We start from the raw sequence: 20,457 nt of genomic DNA, 5'->3' as shown, positions 1-20,457 counted from the left end.
GAGGAGTCATGCAGGAACCTGGAGCAGACACTAGGGGATATTGACAGCCAGGACTTGGTCCTTGAAGTGAGGGCAGTTGTCATTGCTTTTCCAGGTCACATTTCTTCTCCAGCAGAAATGCTGGATTACATCTACAAGGAGAATCTGTTGGAGCTGTATGGCAATTTGAGCATTGCCCTGCGTTTACTCTTGACTTTGCCCGTCACTGTCGCCTCAGGTGAGAGGAGTTTCTCCTCCTTGAAGCTGATTAAAACGTACTTGCGGTCAACCATGTCCCAGGAAAGACTGAATGGTTTAGCAATGATCTCTATTGAGCAGAGAGTCCGGAGATCATTGAATATGGAGGACATAATCAAAGCTTTTGCTGAAGTCAAAGCCAGGATGGTTAGATTCTGATTGCAGCAAGAGCTACTAGAAGGTAAGAAAATGTCTTTCACTCTCCTATTTAACTTACATGAGAACACCTTAGTTCAAGTGCACTGTCGGTTCTGTAGCCCACCCTTATAATGACATAGGACTGTGGCAGACACTGATGTGTGTGGTAACGCTAAAATGGTCATGACAGGTAGAGAAGGAGGGGTCCCTAAACTGAGCTTTGATTGGGGCCACAAAATTGACAAACCCGCCTCTGGGCGCACGCGTGGTACTGCAGGAAGGGGGCAGCAGCATTGTAGATCCGCCTGTCAGTCATGGCAGTGACAAGGAGAGGTGGGGAAGAGGGTGTGTTTGCTTTCCCTCTCTCTGAGTGGCTGAGAGGCGGGCCTTGGGGGATTGCTGTTGTTCCCTCAGCCTGCCCCTATAGGACATAAACAAGACAGCGAAAGCTTTACGGCCAGACGGAGAAACGAAAGGAGACCACCCACAAACAAAATAAAGTAAAGCAGAATAAGAAAAGAAATAGAGCAGTAGTGGGGAAACTTTGGGCAGACATCTGAAAGTATATTTTTAACCTACGCAGTTGAGGGAACGGTAGAGTGTAGGTCTCGGGCCATGCGGGTAGCAACGGTCGGAGAAACACTGCAGAGTGTAGCACCTTATTTTGTAATTTTGTTAACAGTGTTTTATTTCCTCTTTTTCTTTGTGCCTTCTGTTTTGATTATTATTTTGGGCATCTGCGTGTGCACTGAAGGTGAAGTCGCTTCTACCACTGCTGGTAACAATAGTGCAACAGTCCCACCTTGTGGACAACAATAAATCATGCACCGAAGTGGTGTTAAGCACAAATTTTCTGTCTCGTGTCAGTGAATTAACAACTCTTCCACAGGTCCATATTCATAAAGCATCAGACCTGCCTGTAGGGACTGTTAAATTAGCACATGAAAGATGTATCTGACATTGCAACTTCTTTGTGTTGTTTTCTAATAAGGACAAAAAAGGTAAATGCTTTATAAATACGGCCCTCAGTATGTATTCTCCAGATCTCTTGGAAAGCCTGTGAGTCAGGGAACATTTTGTATTGTACAGAAAAGGCATGTGTTTTATTTTTACTTTTTATTCACTGTTTTTTTTCATGGGTACCATTGAAAGATTCATATATATTCAACCCTTCTATATGCCTTGTTTTTGTCAGTCATTGAGGTTCTTCATAACATTTACAACTGCAAATTAAATGCTTTAATTATTTTTCCTCAAGTTAGTTTAATGTAGTAAACTAAATATAGCTTTTGCAAATTGTTGAAATAAACAGCCTGTTTTTTACTACTTGTTTCCAGCACATAATCTATGTGACTTGTATTAAAGTGTGTGGAGGGCTGTACAGCAAGACTTGGCTAGTAAATGGTATTGTCTGATCAATACATGTTTGTGGTTGGCTATCCTAAGGAGTGTACTGTGAAGAGGTTAGAGCCTGGTATTACCCAAGTTATTTTTACCTCGACAGATTTCCAGGTCATCGCCACTCTGTCAACTGTCATAATAACTAAATAATAACAAAAAGTATATTTAGTTAACTGTAATAATAACTATAACTAAAATTATAACTAATAACTATAACTAACTATAACTAAAATAAAAAATTCATAACTATAACTAAAAAGAAACTAACTAAAAAAAACACTGAGCAGCACTTTACTTTATTGATACTGCTTTTTATGTGAATCCCTGCTGTCCCACGCATCACATGCCTTTAGAAAAGGGCTAAACAGGTGCAAGGCAAAACACGCTGTGATCATTATTTATAATATTATCAACTATGTCATTTATGGTTGACACTGACGTGGATTTTTGCCTTCAAATTCACGTGCAGCAATGGTCGTGAACTATTCAGATATTTCCCCTAAACAAAATAATATTACTCCACGGCACACTGCTAAAGTCTTCTCTAGTTGACCAACCAATGAGCAATGACAAAAAGCAAAATGGGTGGAAATTTGTGACTCAGGTTAAAACGAAATCTGATTGAATAAAGTTCAGCCAATCAACATGCAGTTATTATACTGGCAATAATGTTGTCCATAAGGACATAAGAAGAACATAAGAAAGGTTACAAACGAAAGGAGGCCATTCAGCCCATCTTGCTTGTTTGGTTACTAGTAGCTTATTGATCCCAGAATCTCATCAAGCAGCTTCTTGAATGATCCCAAGGTGTCAACTTCAACAACATTACTGGGGAGTTGGTTCCAGACCCTCACAATTCTCTGTGTAAAAAAGTGCCTCCTATTTTCTGTTCTGAATGCCCCTTTATCTGTTCAAAATTATATGTAACTGTATCTATGCAAAAAGTGTATTGAAGAGCGCTTTTTTGAACATAAGCATTGTACTTGTTATGGAAGTAAGGCCGATGGGTCTGTAATATCCTGGTTATCAATCTTAAATATGGGTACCACATTTGAGATTTACCAGTCAGCTACAACATTTGTTTGTCTTGAGAGCTCCTTTGTACTCAAATCTTGTAATTGTCGCTCATTACACTGTAGCAATCACAAACATTATAATAATAAAACACATTTATTTGTTAATTTTATGTTCAAAAAAGCACTCTTCAATACACTTTTTGCACAGATACAGTTACATATACAGTATCACCTAGATAGATAGATACCTTGAGGTATGATACAAAACAGGGCCAAAGAAAGTTATATCCTGTGAAATGGCTTGTTTGTCAACATTGACAAGAGCTGTGTAATTGGGGAACATTTCATCTTCTCGTTTCTCTGCCTGGGACTCCTTCTTTTTGTCTTCTTGCTTTCCTTCAAATCTGTTTCATTTTCAGAATTTTGTTCTTCTGTGTGCTGGTTTTCCACTGTCGTGCCTATCGTTCTTCTGTTTGCTGGTTTTCCATTTTCGTTCCTCTGGTTCTTCTGTGTGCCGGTTTTCCATTGTCGTTCCTCTGGTTCTTCTGTGTGCCGGTTTTCCATTGTCGTTCCTCTGGTTCTTCTGTGTGCCGGTTTTCCATTGTCGTTCCTCTGGTTCTTCTGTGTGCCGGTTTTCCATTGTCGTTCCTCTGGTTCTTCTGTGTGCCGGTTTTCCATTGTCGTTCCTCTGGTTCTTCTGTGTGCCGGTTTTCCATTGTCGTTCCTCTGGTTCTTCTGTGTGCCGGTTTTCCATTGTCGTTGCTCTCGTTCTTCTGTGTGCCGGCTTTCCATTGTCGTTCCTCTGGTTCTTCTGTGTGCCGGTTTTCCATTGTCGTTCCTCTGGTTCTTCTGTGTGCCGGTTTTCCATTGTCGTTCCTCTCGTTCTTCTGTGTGCCGGCTTTCCATTGTCGTTCCTCTCGTTCTTCTGTGTGCCGGCTTTCCATTGTCGTTCCTCTCGTTCTTCTGTGTGCCGGCTTTCCATTGTCGTTCCTCTCGTTCTTCTGTGTGCCGGCTTTCCATTGTCGTTCCTCTCGTTCTTCTGTGTGCCGGTTTTCCATTGTCGTTCCTCTCGTTCTTCTGTGTGCCGGCTTTCCATTGTCGTTCCTCTCGTTCTTCTGTGTGCCGGTTTTCCATTGTCGTTCCTCTCGTTCTTCTGTGTGCCGGTTTTCCATTGTTGTTCCTCTGGTTAATCTGTGTGCTGGTTTTCCATTGTCATTACTCTCTTGTTCTTCTGTTCTGGTTTCCCATTGTCGTTCCTCTCTTGCTCACCTGCTACCTACGAGGTTGACTGCGAACATGGTTTACCTGCTCATACCTCTTATTTAATTATGCATTGCCAGAGCTATTATAGGTCTATTCCGTCCAATAGCTCATGCTACTGCTGGCCCTAATATTTAGAGAACATCCCCTTTACGCACGTACACTAAAAACACCAAATGGGGCATCCTTATGTAGCGGCGCTACCTGTTAAGTGAGGATGTGGCAGGTGTAATTGATTAACTGCATTCAATTGAATAAATCGTTTCACCTCGTTACCATTTAGAGGGGCTGTGTAAACTGAGACACAGGAGATGCAAGGCTGCGGGAATGTCGGCTCCACGTGTTTGTTTGCAAGTATGCCCTGTGAATGGAGGTAGTATAATCGTTTTGAGCTTTCTTTTGGTCTAAACTGTTTTGTGCAGTTAAAGCAGTGTATATGGCTGTTAAGCAGTCTGTGGTTGTAATCAACTTGTACCTGCTGTGTGAAAAGTTTGGGCTGATGTGGCATTTGACAGTCCTCATAGGAGTTAAGCTTATAAACGTTTTAAATTGAGTTGTGTGCGTCTGTATTCCCAGAGCCTTGCACGCTGCCCGTTAGGAAGCACACTCTTAGCTTGGGTTACTTAAAGGGGATTGATGGGTGTTATATTGAGTTAGAGTGAACTCGAGTAATCCAGTGCTTACTATAGTACCCCATGTTAATCTGTATTCTCATTGAAAGAGAGCAACACTGGTAATAATGTTATTGACGAGTGATTTGCTGTATTGTGGTTTATTTTTGTTTTGGTGGATTATTATTTTTTTGTTATATTTATTTGGTTTGGAGTGTACCAGTTATTTGGTTGTAGTATTATGTTTAATTGCTTAGTTTACTAATTACTTGTTTTACCACAATTATCCTGATTCTATGAGCTGCCTGTTTTAACTGTACAGTTCTCTGTATGAAATTCAATCTGTAACTACTTCATTGATGCTAATTGTATTCGCACTGAATTAAATTTCTAATTATCCCATTGCTGTCAATTGTAGCCTACCTGTTTTGAAACCCGATTGTGGATTATTTCATTGATGTTAAATGTAATATACTCTTGTTACTTGTCTGCTATTGTGAGTTCTCTATTTTAATCATGCATGTGATCTTTTAACAGAAGCCATGTTTCATAAATAAAGTGTTATACTTTTATCTCTTGTTTGTCGCTCCTTGTCTTTGCCCAGTATAAAGTTTTAATTGCCTGTGGCAGGGCAAAGTTGTCCTGCCCCTTTAATGGAAGAGGCCATATGATTGGCGACCATTCTGGCTCTGGAGTGGAGCTACAGACCAGAGCTGGAATGGCCGCCAATTAAACACACATGATCCCAATCACCAAATGGGGGATTATATCACCAATTGTTTAACTGGCCCAGCTGGCCAATATAAAGCGGGCCATGCTGCAGCACAGGAGAGGGAGGGAGAACAAAGGAGAAACACTGAAGTGCTGGGGGCTGTGTGTTTGCTGTTTCATGACTGAGTTTTGTATGTTTAGTTTAAGATATTTCTGTTTTGTTTAAATCTTTGTTTTGGCCATTGTGCCCTTTATTTTGCCGTGTGGCGTTTTCTTTGTTTTATTTATGTTTTGGGTTTATTAAAAAAAAAAAAAAAAAAAAAAAAAACATTTGCTAAAATGCCTCTGAGTCTTGAGAACGCCAGTATCCTCGGCCATCTTGTTACACATGGTGTCAGAGTGGGCGTCACTGGTCCTGCTGAGTCAAGGCAGGATAGGTACAGAGCAGTTGCCTACCAGGATGCACAAGCAGAACCAGTTGACGATCAGCAGTCACCTGAGGCGTTGCTGAGGGAGCAACTGGAGACGTGGACGAGGCATGTTGAGAGGCAAGGGCTGCCTTCCTCGGCCAAAGGAGTGGCTGCCGTTCGGAGAGCCGATGGAGGAGTTGCTGTCCAAGTGAAGGAGCTGACGTCCGATAGAGTAGCAGCTACCGTTCCATAAAGGAGCAACTGCCTTCCAGAGGGCTAAAGGAGGAGCTACTGCCCTAATTGCTAGTGAGGAGGAGACTGCCTCCACCACAACCCAACTACCACCCCTGGGCAACAGTCCGGCGCCTGTGGGTAAGAGCCCTTGACCTGTGCTCCCATCGTTGGGCCTTGGTCCCAGCATCAGCAGGCACGGTTGTTTGCCCAGACTCCTGTTTCGCTCCCCCTGGTGAACCAGACATCGCTACACTGTCGCCAATGCTCTCACCTCTGCCGGCAGCTGCAGCCGCCCGGTCACCAGCCTGCACTCCGGTCGCCCTGTCCACGCAAGTCGGGTCTCCTGTCGTCGTGTCTTGGTCCCTTTAGAGATGGTGCCGGGGGCGACAGCAATCCACCCACTGGCCCCCCCCCCCAACAAAATGGAAGAGGAACCAGTCTGAGTTATCGAACGGACCGGTGGTGCCGTTACAGAGACTAGGGTGTGTGAACTATGCATCAGCTGTAGAGTCACTTACAGTTATGTCTAACCCGAAAGACGGAGCACAAGGAGGTTAAGTGACTTGCTCAGGGTCACACAATGAGTCAGTAGCTGAGGTGGGATTTGAACCGGGGGACCTCCTGTTTACAAGCCCTTTTTCCTTTAACCACTGGACCACACAGCCTCCTATAACAACACACCCCAGATGGGACTCGAACCCACAATCCCTGGCTTAAGAGGCAAGTGCCTTATCCATTAGGCCACAAGGACTGACACGAAAAGCACATTTGGTAGTACTAAAGAAAGTGGGAACAATAGTATCGTGGTTTAATACATCATATCCAAGCCATCGTTGGTGTTCAAACACAGCAGAGTGTTACATTGGGAAAGGGCCGTACTTGTCAGTAAGTATTTGAAATTCATGTGGGAAGATTTGAGATCGTGAAGAAGTTTAAATAGGTTGCGTATTTGCGCTTTGGTAACCTTACATAAATAGGTTTTTGATTAATGACACTTTCTTACGGACAGTAATCAAGGTGACGATACAAGACCAGAGCCAATAAACCTGTTATTTTCCTGTCCTTTCATTACCATATTCTAGTGTGCTTGTTCAGAATATGCGTGAATCCTGAAAACGTCTTGCTAATATGTGAACAAAGCCAGCATTCACTTTATTGATCACCATGTGGATTAACCGCTATTGGAACACAGATGATTGTGTTAAAGATGTTAATAGACTTTTAATGTACACGTTTTAGAGCTAAACGTTTTTTGAGACAATTCATGCGCTGTAGCAGTGTTGAACTATTTCCTGGATGTTTGCCTTTTGCTCTTACTCTGGAAAAAGTAATACTACTAATAAAAAGTAGGCCAAACCATTTTTTGAGAACCGCATTTGGGAGAAAAACTAACAGTTTGGAAACACATTTGTAAAAGCATTGGATTCTATTGTGATGTTTCCGAACTGTTGAACGTTTATCATTAGATGCAGGTTTACTGGCTTGACAAAAAGGCGATTGACGAAAAGAATGCTGTCTCTATATCAAAATCGTGTCAACCTGAAATAGCTTAGTTGGGAGAGCGTTAGACTGTAAAGGGTCCCTGCTTCTATACTGGGTTTTTGCAAACAGCACGACTAGGTTTTTTTTTTTTCTTAATTTTTTTAATTAAAAAAGCAGCACATTTTTTCTTCAGTGTAATTGGAGGAAATAAAAACGTATTATAGTGCCAGTTTCTAATGAGATTAAGAAATCTAAAAAGCATCATCCCTGCGTGGGCTTAAAACACCAACATTTTGGTTAACAGCCGAACGTGCTAAGCAATTATGGTGTTTTATTAGATAACACCCTGGGAGCTCAACAGAACAGTGTGTATTTGTAATACCCAGGGACATGCTCCTTTTAATTGGACAGCCAATCTCAGATAGGACAAATGTACAAACAAGGATAGTTCAAATCAATTATATCTTTAATAAGAAAAATATACAATTTAAAAAAAGAACGGAAGGAATGGAGAAAGAGAGGATACAATGTCAAAAACAAATTCTAAAACACTTCACTAAACACATCAATACGATATAGGAAAAAAATAAAAAGTAAACAACCCAAGCAACTAAATTACACACTTTCCCAATAATATCTCAACACAGTGTAAACAAAATAAAAATAACCATTTTACAGATCAAACAATCAAAATAAAGAAATCCCATATAACACCATGAACACAATATATAAATCAACAATTTGCAAAAAGAAAAAAAAAAACACACAACACATTAACACCGCAAAGCAAAATGGTTGAGAAATGAAAAGGTTCACAATTTACAAATGGACTATATACAAAGTGACAGTGCCATAAAGAATAACTATAAGATAAATCATATAGACAAAGCTCACACTCCATTAACCCCCAGACAAGACATATGTTTTAAAGTCCACCAACACAATTGATACAATAATTAAAATAGAATTACCGGTTTCAATTCTAAAAATAGATACATCATAAAATCAATTAGCCCATAAACAATAAATAGTGGCCCAACACAAGAGAAAAACAGAGAGCCAACATATTACAAAAGTCGATTTAACCATATACTTTCTCAGTTAACTAAAATTAACAAACAAAATGCGCTCTGTCTTTTCCTGGCGTTCACAAACACAACCTGTCTCGGTCAAGGGCACACTCCCGTCACCATCCAGCAGCTGGCTTTTAAAGCAGCACGTCAATTAAGACAGCTCCTTTATCCAATGGACTCCGGACAGAACATATTGGGGTAATTGGTTTCAATGAAGTCGTCATAATACCAGGACCAACAGAAAGAATCCCAAACTAGTTAAATACAAAACAAAACTTGCCCATAAAACAATACTTTCAGGAATCATTGCTATAGTGTCAGAGAAAATCGACGGGAGCATGGCGAAAGAAAATTGAGAGAAGAGTTGGTGCAAAGAATACGGCGAGATTTTGTTGGCGAGGAATAGTGGAAGAGGAGGAGATGCCGATGAGGGAGGAATTCATCGAAAAAATCATCATTGGTCAGCTGGAAGTAAACTTTGAAGAGATACTGGGTATACAGAGGAACGTCAGAGAGAAATATTTGGACATGACAATGAAGTGTCAGACCTATTTCAAGAAGCTCATGGTGAAGTATATGGAGAATGAAGAAGTCCACCCAGTAAACAAGTTCAAGGTAAGATCAATGGAGAGGGATAATTACAGACTGATAACCTTGAACATGTTTGAAATGAACGTACCAGATGTTGCAGTAGACTTATTTTTGAGAGCAAGGGGTTTACTTGGAGAAATTCAAGAGGTGTGAGTAGGAGATTAGACTATATTTTTGTAAATAAAGAGTGTGTAAATAGTGATTGTAAGATTATCCCCATGTGGTGTTCAGATCATTATATTATCTTCAGTTCTATTGAAGTGAAAAGCCAAGACATTGGCCCAGGGTATTGGAAAATGAACATTTCTGTTTTGGAGAATGAGGATTTTAAGAGAGAGTTTAGAGTCTTATATGGTAATTCGAGGAGGATGCAAGATAGTTCTGATAAATTGGTAAAATTGTGGGAAGTAAAAAAAAGAGATAAATTCTGAACAATTTTGCAAGCAGTTGAGGAAACAGGAGAGATATGAGATGAAGCAGTTGCAAAATAAACTGGAAAAAATGAATTCTGAACTTAAATGAGGGGAGGGAGGTGAATGTAAAAGTTTATGAACAGGTGAAAAAGGAGATTAGGTGTAAATTAGAAAAAAAGGATAAGGAATTTACTTTTCTGGCAAAGGTAGAGGAAAATGAAAAGGATGAGAAGTGCTCTAGGTTTTTTTTTCACACAGTGAGGGAAAAACAGAGAAATTGTCATTAGTGAACTGACCAGTGAAAATGGGTCAATTAAACAGAATGGAGAGATGTTGAAGTATGTGCAAAGGTTTTATCAGGAATTGTTTGGAAAAAGAGGAATTGATAAGGAGAAGGGTGATGTTTTTTTAAGTAACATTACAAAAAAGTTAAGTCAGGAGGAAAAAGAAGATTTGGACAGGGGGATAAACAAGGAAGAGGTGGAGGCACCTTTAAAATCATTAAAGAATGGGAAGACACCGGGGTGTGATGGGCTTCCAAAAGAATTGTATTTGTGCTTTTGGGAAATTTTGGGGGGAGATTTGACTAAAGTGTATAGTGAGATGCTTAAGGATGGGGTGATGGCCAAATCACCGAGGATGGGGGTAATAAGTTTAATTTTTAAAAAAGGGGATAAAGATTTATTAAAAAATTGGAGGCCGGTTACTTTGTTATGTGTGGAAAATAAAATTCTAGGTAAAGTAATGGCAAACAGATTAAAAAAGGTAATGCCTAGATTGATAAATGAGGATCAAACATGTGGAGTGGTGGGCAGACACAGTGGTTTGAATTTACAATTAATTAGGGATGTAATTTAATGGGTAAATGGAAGGGAAGTACCATTATGTTTGATGAATATTGATCAGGAGAAAGCCTTTGATAGGGTTAGTCATGATTTTTTGTTTGAGGTAATGGAAAGAATGAATTTTGGCCAAACCTTTATGGGGTGGATAAAAACTATGTATAAGGAGGCTTTCAGTAGGGTGAAAATTAACAGGTTTTTAAGTGGGGAAAAATAGAACAGGAAGGAGGAGTGAGGCAGGGATGTCCTATGTCGCCGATGTTGTATGTTATTTTCATTGAATCGTTTGCAGAGTTTATAAGGAATGACAGAGGTTTTGAGGGGATGCACATTCCGTGGAGCAAGGGGATAAGGTTAAAAATTGCTCAATATGCAGATGATACAACATTGTTTTTAACTTCAGACAGGGACATGGATAGAGCATTCCAGGTGATAGATTTATATGGCCAAGCAACAGGTTCAAAGGTGAACCTACAAAAGTCATCTGTTATGTATTGTGGGAAGTGGGATAAGAGAACTGAGGGTAAAGGTGGGGTTGAGGAGTGTCAGGACGGGCTAAAGATCTTGGGGGTACGGTTCTATAGGAAAGATGGGGCAAGGAAAAATTGGGAGGAAAAAATTGAAAAGGTAAAGAAAAGAATGAATATATGGAGAAGCAGGAAACTGACCATATCAGGGAAGGTTTTGGTGTTGAAAGCACAGATCCTACCTACGTTGGAGTATCTTGCCAATGGGTTTCTGGTTCCGGCAAGATGCAAACAAAAGTTAACAAGGGAGGTGTTTTCTTTTATTTGGGGAGGGAGATACGAGTGTGTGAAGAGGGAAGTTATGTACGGGAAAATGGAGGAGGGGGAAGGGACGTGCTGTGTTTTCCCTTAAAATTGGATTGTTTATTTGTAAATCTAATGTGTAAGAATTTATTGATGAAAGTGTGTCACAAATCATATTATTTTTTGAGATTATGGTTAGGGATTTCATTGAGAGAGTTTGTTTATTGGGATAATAGGGTGCCCCAATTCAGAAACCAGGCCGACGTTTTATGATCATACAGTGTCCTTTTTGAAAGTGCATAAAAATTTGGTAAATGGGGAAATTTTATTAAATCACAAAAAGATGTATGGGCTGATAAGGGATGAGTCGGGGGTTAAGTTGAATGTGGATTTAAGATCAATTGAATGGGGGAAAATGCAATAAAAGTATTTGGAAAATGAAGTGAAGGATTTGGTTTGGTTGGGAGCATTGAATAGGCTTCCTGTAAGGGAGATATTACATAGACATGGATGTGCATCCACGACAGTGTCCAAGAGGTAAATGTAATGATTATGAAACTATTAAACATGTATTCTGGGAGTGCTATTTTGCAAAGCAATTCTGGACGAAATGTGCAGGTTTGCTGAAAATATTTGAGGGGAATTGGGTTTTAGATGTGGATTGTGTTATGTTTGGGGAGGGGGTGTTCAAACTCCCTAAGGAACATTACATACCTGTTTGGACTCTTATAAGTTTGGGGAAGATGGCTTTATGGGAAAAAAGGAACAGCACTGAAAAAAGAAAATAACAAATCCACTGTATTAGAGGTCTATTTGTTTCGAATGGAAGGTGAAAGTAGTAATGAGAATGGAAAAGTATATATGGGGAGGGAAAATGTAGGGAAAAATGGAAAGGTTTGATGGATGTGTTGGATGGCTGAGTTTTATTTCTGTGTATGCATGGGTAGATGAGTATTGGTATGTGTTATAAAAATGAGTTTTTTTTGTATGGTAAAATTGTAATGAGGGAAAGTGGATAAAAAAAAATTGCTAGCGAAATGCGTTTTTAAAGTGTTTGGACTCGCTATCCACGAGGAAGAGTGAGTGTTTGTTTTTGAGAGTGAAGGAGACAGCGATTGTTGTTTTTGGCCAACTGCTTGCTGTTATTGATGACCGCTCCAGTGTTCTTTAGGGGGCTGGAGGAAGCGGACACGTTCTGAGTGGGTATCTTACCAAAAGGTAAGAAAGACTAACTACAGTTGCAAAGCACTGCTGCTTTTTCGATGATTGATTAAAACTATCAATCTGAGAAAAAACACAGATCACATTAATTGTGATCGGTTTGATACCAATAGGCTTACATGACAGGTATTGTGTATAGACAATGGTAAAAGTACTAGACAGTTACGATGGCGCATTAATGAGCGAGCATAAAAGTTCAATTAGGAGAAAAGATATCCATTCACCACTAGCTAGACATTTTGTAGATGCCAAACATTCCGTTTCAGATCTTAAATACCGTGGCATACAAAAAAAATATTTCAAGCTTGAGGAGGTGGTAATCTCTAACAAAAACTATTACAATGTGAATCAAAATGGATCTTCTATCTCCATACAGTACAACCCGAGGGATTAAATGAAAAGCTAGGATTATCATGTTTTCTGTGATATAATGCGCAACCATATTTGTCTTTCATAAGAGCTGAAAATAAATTATAGCGCTTTGAGATTGTCTGTTATTTGCAGATTGTTTAGAAATGTACTCAAATATGTTCCAACTGTTCTGTCTACGAAATATTTCTGTAACATTTATGTAATGCTGTGGCAGGAATGGCTGACTGGTCTGACGTCACGGCAGAAGAAGGGACCACAACAACAAAAAGGTATTGTGCAGTGGCGTGGGCGCCGTTTTATTTAAAGCAACCAAAAATAAATAAATAAAATATCCAAACAGAAAACACTCGCTCACAGAGCAAAATAAATAGTTAAACAAAACAAAATCACGAACACAAAAATAATAAACAAAACCCAGGTCAGGCTGAGCATTTGCCTTCACTGTTCCTGGAGTTTACTTTTAGTTTCGTTTTAATCCTCTCGCTCACTCTCCTTCCAACACCCACCCCGATCTAAAGAGCTGCAGGCTTTTTATAACAGGTGACCATCTCCCGATTAGCAACAAATTAAACCACTTAATTCATTCGGGAGATGGCCACCTTCTGCACGAGTTTTAATTAATTACTCCTGGCAGAGGACGAGCACTGATCTCGCCTCTGCCAGGACACGTTTTAAAAAATAAACAAAACACGGCGCTACGCCGTCATAAATATAATACAATAAAACTAAATACAAAAGAAAAACACACTGCACAGGGGCGGAGGGGAAGACCCCGATCTAAAAATAAATAAACAATGTACAGGGCTGCTCGCCCTGTTACATATCCCCCTCCTTGTGCGAAGCACACATGGCCCCAACGGCCACCTCCCCCCTCAGTCTCAATGTCCTCGGAGAGGGGGAAGCAAGTTGCTTCTGGGGGGTGGCCATGGTGGAATCTCCAGCACCCCCCAATTCTTTGTGGCCGGCAGCTCCCTCTTCTGGGGCTCCCTCCACACTCTGTCCTGCCGCGAAATTGCGGCTGGGGGAGCTGGTCTCCTGACCTTCCCCCTCCTCTTCATGGCCAGCAGTTCCCCTCCGTGGGGCTCTGACCACCCAAACTCCTGCCGCGAAAGTGCGGCTGGGGGATCTGGTCTCCTGACCTTCCCCCTCCTCTTCATGGCCAGCAGTTCCCCTCCGTGGGGCTCTGACCACCCAAACTCCTGCCGCGAAAGTGCGGCTGGGGGATCTGGTCTCCTGACCTTCCCCCTCCTCTTCATGGCCAGCAGTTCCCCTCCGTGGGGCTCTGACCACCCAAACTCCTGCCGCGAAAGTGCGGCTGGGGGATCTGGTCTCCTGACCTTCCCCCTCCTCTTCATGGCCAGCAGTTCCCCTCCGTGGGGCTCTGACCACCCAAACTCCTGCCGCGAAAGTGCGGCTGGGGGAGCTGGTCTCCTGACCTCCCCCCCTTTCTTGATGGCCGGCAGCTCCCCTCCGTGGGGCTCCGACCACAGTGTAGGGACCCCAGGTGAAGCAGGATCCCTGGCGACCCCAGGCGACGGCAGCGGACCCTCGGGAGGCGACGGCAGCGGACCCTCGGGAGGCGACGGCAGCGGACCCTCGGGAGGCGACGGCAGCGGACCCTCGGGAGGCGACGCAGGACCGGCAGCAACCCTAGGAGACGCAAGGGAGACACAGGCGACCCAAGGCGATGCTGACGGCGGGAGGGGAGCCCCTGGCCATGAAGGCGGCAGCAGGAGCTCCACTTCTCCCAATGGTGGTGGTGGTGGTGGAGGTAGAGGTAGCTCCTGCTCCTCTCCTCTTGACAGTAAAGGCGGCAGGGGCTCCTCCTCTTCTGGCGGCCAAGGCGGCAGGGGCTTCTCCCCTTCTGGCGGCCAAGGCGGCAGGGGCTCCTCCTCTTCTGGCGGCCAAGGCAGCAGGGGCTTCTCCCCTTCTGGCCGAGGTGGCAGGGGCTCCTCCCCTTCAGGCGGCCAAGGCGGCAGGGCTTCCTCCCCTTCAGGCGGCCAAGGCGGCAGGGCTTCCTCCCCTTCAGGCGGCAGGGCTTCCTCCCCTTCAGGCGGCAGGGCTTCCTCCCCTTCAGGCGGCGAAGGCGGCAGGGCTTCCTCCCCGTCAGGCTGCCAAGGCGGCAGGGCTTCCTCCCCTTCAGGCGGCCAAGGCGGCAGGGCTTCCTCCCCTTCAGGCGGCCAAGGCGGCAGGGCTTCCTCCCCTTCAGGCGGCCAAGGCGGCAGGGCTTCCTCCCCTTCAGGCGGCCAAGGCGGCAGGGCTTCCTCCCCTTCAGGCGGCCAAGGCGGCAGGGCTTCCTCCCCTTCAGGCGGCCAAGGCGGCAGGGCTTCCTCCCCTTCAGGCTGCCAAGGCGGCAGGGCTTCCTCCCCTTCAGGCTGCCACAGGGAAACCAGCAGGCATGTTCCCTCTGCTGGCGGTGGTAGTGGGAGCGACATGTCGTCCTCCCATGGAGACGGAGGTGGCACCAGCAGGTATTCTCCCTCTGCTGGTGGTGGGAGCGACACGTCGTTCTCCCACGGCGGTGGAACCAGCAGGTATGCTCCCTCTGCTGGCGGAGGTGGGAGCGACACACAGTCCTCCCACGGAGACGGAGGTGGAACCAGCAGGAATGCTCCCTCTGCTGGCGGAGGTGGGAGCGACTCACAGTCCTACCAGGGCGGTGGAACCGGAACCAGCAGGAATGCTCCCTCTGCTGGCGGAGGTGGAAGCGACTCACAGTCCTCCCAGGGCGGTGGAGGTGGAACCAGCAGGAATGCTCCCTCTGCTGGCGGAGGTGGGAGCGACTCACAGTCCTCCCAGGGCGGTGGAACCGGAACCAGCAGGAATGCTCCCTCTGCTGGCGGAGGTGGAAGCGACTCACAGTCCTCCCAGGGCGGTGGAGGTGGAACCAGCAGGAATGCTCCCTCTGCTGGCGGAGGTGGGAGCGACTCACAGTCCTCCCATGGAGATGGAGGCGGCACCAGCAGGTATTCCCCCTCTGCTGGCAGGTACCTGGGCTGTGGACCTTCGGCCTTCCCCTTCTTGGGCCGTGGACGCACCGACTCCCCCCTCTCGGGCCGTGGACGTACCGACTCCCCCCTCTCGGGCCGTGGACGCACCGACTCCCCCCTCTCGGGCCGTGGACGCACCGACTCCTCCCTTTTAGGCGCAGGACGTTCGGGCTCCTCCCTTTTAGGCGCAGGACGTTCGGGCTCCTCCCTTTTAGGCGCAGGACGTTCGGGCTCCTCCCTTTTAGGCGCAGGACGTTCGGGCTCCTCCCACTCAGGCGCAGGACGTTCGGGCTCCTCCCACTCAGGCGCAGGACGCACCAACTCCTCCCTCTTGTCTCCCCTCCAGCAGCTGTAATCCCAGTCTTCAGGGAGGGGGCAATTAACTGGGAAATGCCCCCGCTCCCCACAGATGCAGCAACAACTCAGCTGGCTTATGCTATGGAGGAGGGCTTCCCAGCTCATCTCCTCCTGTGCCTGCTGTTGTTGCTGCAGCGGCTGCTGTCTCCTCATCCTCCTTCTTCCTCCCATCTTCCTTCCTCCCATCCTCCTCTTCACTCTCCTTTTCTCCACACACAAAAACGAAAAAAAACGAAAAAACCTGCAGTACCCTCTTCTGCCTGCGTCCTGGAGGCGCTGCAATCCCACGCAGGACACCACATGTGGCAGGAATGGCTGACTGGTCTGACGTCACGGCAGAAGAAGGGACCACAACAACAAAAAGGTATTGTGCAGTGGCGCGGGCGCTGTTTTATTTAAAGCAACCAAAAATAAATAAATAAAATATCCAAACAGAAAACACTCGCTCACAGAGCAAAATAAATAGTTAAACAAAACAAAATCACGAACACAAAAATAATAAACAAAACCCAGGTCAGGCTGAGCATTTGCCTTCACTGTTCCTGGAGTTTACTTTTAGTTTCGTTTTAATCCTCTCGCTCACTCTCCTTCCAACACCCACCCCGATCTAAAGAGCTGCAGGCTTTTTATAACAGGTGACCATCTCCCGATTAGCAACAAATTAAACCACTTAATTCATTCGGGAGATGGCCACCTTCTGCACGAGTTTTAATTAATTACTCCTGGCAGAGGACGAGCACTGATCTCGCCTCTGCCAGGACACGTTTTAAAAAATAAACAAAACACGGCGCTACGCCGTCATAAATATAATACAATAAAACTAAATACAAAAGAAAAACACACTGCACAGGGGCGGAGGGGGAGACCCCGATCTAAAAATAAATAAACAATGTACAGGGCTGCTCGCCCTGTTACAAATGCCTTTGTGGTTTTTTAATGAAGCTCATTTGCTAATAGACTGTTCTGATTTTGTTTCTAACCGTGAAGCGATCACTCTTTTTGCCGTATATTTTCTTTCTGTAAGAGGAGTGTCCTTGTGATTCCATACAGAATGCGACAAAACAAGTCGCCCTCCTTAATATAACCAGAAAAAGAATAAGTACACACACACGCCAGGTGATTTACTGCAGCGTCAGACATTGGAGGTTCAGCAGTGTGCTGCAGTGTTGTGGAAAGTCGGTCCAAGTCAGGATGGCCGACTAAGGCGCTGCGTTCAGGTCGCAGTCTCCATGGAGGCGTGGGTTCAAATCCCACTGCTGACAAATCTTCTTGTTAATTTATTTCTAAAACGTCCACCGAATGTTTGGTAATTTTACTTGTTTTTCTTGTTAGTAATCAAATCACAGGTTTTTAAATGAGAGAAAGTCACCGCAAGCCCGCACCTCGCCACTTTCTTCACACTGTTAAACTGCCTCAAAGATGAGGCCTCTAATTATGCCTTTCCAATACTTTGAATGTGTTATTGTTCAGTTTAACATATCTTGGTAATCATAATGTCGGCAGGACTTTTCTCGGGTTTTAATAACAAGGTTCGTGTGTGGCCGGTTAGCTCAGTTGGTTAGAGCGTGGTGCTAATAACGCCAAGGTCGCAGGTTCGATCCCCGTACGGGCCATTACTTTTCTCCATTATGCCACTAGGGCTGACAAGGGAAGCACACATTTGGTAGTACTAAAGAAAGTGGGAACAATATTATCGTGGTTTAATAAATATCCAAGCAATCGTTGGTGTTCAAACAAAGCAGAGTGTTACATTGGGAAAGGGCCGTACTAATCAGTAAGTATTCGTAATTCATGTGGGAAGATTTAAGATTGTGAAGAAGTTTTAATATGCTTCGTATTTGCGCATTGGTAACCTTACATAATTAGGTTTTGATTAATGCCACTTCCTTACAGACAGTAATCAGGGTGACGATACAAGACCAGAGCCAATAAACCTGTTATTTTCCTGTCCTTTCATTACCATATGCTAGTGTGCTTGTTCAGAATATGCGTGAATCCTGAAAACGTCTTGCTAATATGTGAGCAAAGCCAGCATTCACTTTATTGATCACCATGTGGATTAACCGCTACTGGAACACAGATGATTGTGTTAAAGATGTGAATAGACTCTCAATGTACAAGTTTGAGCTAAACGTTTGTTGAGACAATTCAAGCGCTGTAGCAGTGTTTACCTATTTCCTGGATGTTTGCCTTTTGATCTTACTCTGGAAAAAGTAATACTAATAATAAAAAGTAGGCAAAAGAATTTGAGAACCGCATTTGGGTGAAAAATGAACAGTTTCAAAACACATTTGTAAAGGCATTGGATTCTATTATGGTGTTTCCGAGCTGTTGAACGTTTCTCATTATATACAGGTTTACTGGCTTGACAAAGGCGATTGACAAAAAGAATGCCTCGTCCCTGCGTGGGCTTGAAACAGCAACGTTTTGGTTAAGCCGAACGCGCTCACCGATTACGTTGTTTTATTAGATAACACTCTCGGAGCCCAACAGAACACTGTATGCATATAACTAAAATATTTACGGTTCAAATGGCAATCGTATTCATCAGATTTTAAGCACACATTTGATGGACTTCACACTGCAAAGGAGGAAGGCAGGCAATGCAAATGAGGCAACTGGCTCGTACTTTTAAATCATACGAGAAACTTGAACCCAATTAAGCTTTTAACCGCCTGCAGTCTGGAATGAGTTTGAAATGTTATTGTAACACCTCACTGGGATTCAGCAATTGCATTATATGAAAGTGCTCCTGTTTATTTGTCACCGGCACAGCTACCGGTGCCACTCAGAGTTGGTTGGAGACGGTCGGCCAGTTGCACATAAAACAGTACTTCCAGGGATCATTTCTATAGTGATTTGCTAGCGAAATGCGTTTCTAGAGTTTTTCTGTGAGGTTAGCATTATTTAAGCATTTCTTCAGCTTCCAAAAGGATCTTCTGCCGGGAATTGGAAAGATCTACAGCAGGAGTTGAGATGATGGCGGAGATTCAACGTGCTCCGTTTGACCTGGAAAGAAAAGGAAGACGTGACCTTAACCAGATTGGTCTTCAGGTCGACAGATTCTTCAGAGGCTGCTAGAAGTCAAACCGATGGAGCTGAATTGTTTAAATCAGAAGACCAGGAATAACTGCAAGCTTTGATGTCAGCTTCGTGAGTACAGGGGCAATGGGGAAGTGCTTGGAAGTGTTTAACAAGAAAAAAGATGCACCTTTAAATCAGTTTTTAGTTGAGCCTCTGTCCGACAGAGAAATCAAAGTTTTCACGATTCAGTTTTATGACGAGACTGTAAATGATAATGATATTGAGACCTGGTTGAGCAGACACTGTCAGGTTAAATCTGCCAGTCACAAAGTGAGAGATGCAGATGGGGTGTGGAATGGGGCTAGACAATGGCTCATTCAACTCCATGAGGACCCGAGCGGGATTAATGGCGTGTGGCATTTGCTAAATAATATTACACTGGGAAGTGCTCTTGGGTTTGTGATCTACTACGGCATGCCGAAGCTGTGCCGTAACTGTGGGGAACTGGGACACATAGCGGTGGCTTGCAAGACTGTAAAGTGTAAGAACTGTGGTGGGCTGCACATTAGTTCCATGTGCACAGAGAAGAAATGCAACCTGTGTGGGAAAGAGGGGCACGTCTTTAAAGCATGCCTGGACCTGTACTCCAACATGATTAAAGGGCTAAGAGTGCTAGAACAAACGATGTAGGAGAAGGAGGCTGATTCGGAGAGTTAGAGGAACAGCATGGCACAGATTGGGAACACAGAGGAGAGTTTGGAGGAGTATTTTTCAGAGTCAGACTCGAGTGCTGAGGAGCCTGAGTATGAGAGCGCCATTGCTGACCGGGAAGTACGGAGAACGACAAAGCGCAAGCCTGACCAACAGGATGCGGGGAGTGACACAACTAAAAAGAAAGTCGGCGAGGTATTGGTTTCGTATGAAGCAAAATCTGAAATAAATTCAGGTAACATCTGAGGTGGAGGTAATGGAGGAGGCTGGGCTTTATGTGGACAGCCCTGCCTATTCTAGCGGGAGAGAGGACGTGGTCAGATTGGGCTTTGATGGGGCAGCCTTTTTGGAACAAGGGGACGTTACGTCTTTTTCTTCAGTATCGGCCATGCTGAAGCCTGGAAAGGGCGAAGCAACTGCAGAAGGGCAGGTACGGGACGTTGAAACTGTGGAGGACGTAAGTGCTGAACAAAACAGCGCTGCTGTGGACAATGATAAACTTGGGGGGGAAGGGTGCTGGGATGGACAAGGAGCAAGAATGGGAGGAGGGGAAGAAAAAAAGGAAAAAAAGGGAAAAAAAGAGAAAGATGGGT

The 20,457-nt window shown here is 44.2% G+C and overlaps 1 non-coding gene and 1 pseudogene across 1 annotated transcript; both read left to right on the top strand.

The window, feature by feature from the left end:
* Positions 1-12,198: 12,198 nt before the first annotated feature.
* On the top strand, positions 12,199-12,393 carry LOC117434632 (small nucleolar RNA U3; annotated as a pseudogene).
* Positions 12,394-17,668: 5,275 nt separating this feature from the next.
* On the top strand, positions 17,669-17,742 carry trnai-aau (transfer RNA isoleucine (anticodon AAU)). The gene has a single exon. It is a non-coding gene; the product is annotated as a tRNA-Ile (tRNA).
* The last annotated feature ends 2,715 nt before the right edge of the window (positions 17,743-20,457 follow it).

The sequence above is a fragment of the Acipenser ruthenus genome, chromosome 29 (genome assembly GCF_902713425.1).
Source record: "Acipenser ruthenus chromosome 29, fAciRut3.2 maternal haplotype, whole genome shotgun sequence".
Classification (NCBI taxonomy): Eukaryota; Metazoa; Chordata; class Actinopteri; order Acipenseriformes; family Acipenseridae; genus Acipenser; species Acipenser ruthenus.
This window is presented reverse-complemented; position numbering and strand designations above follow the sequence as displayed.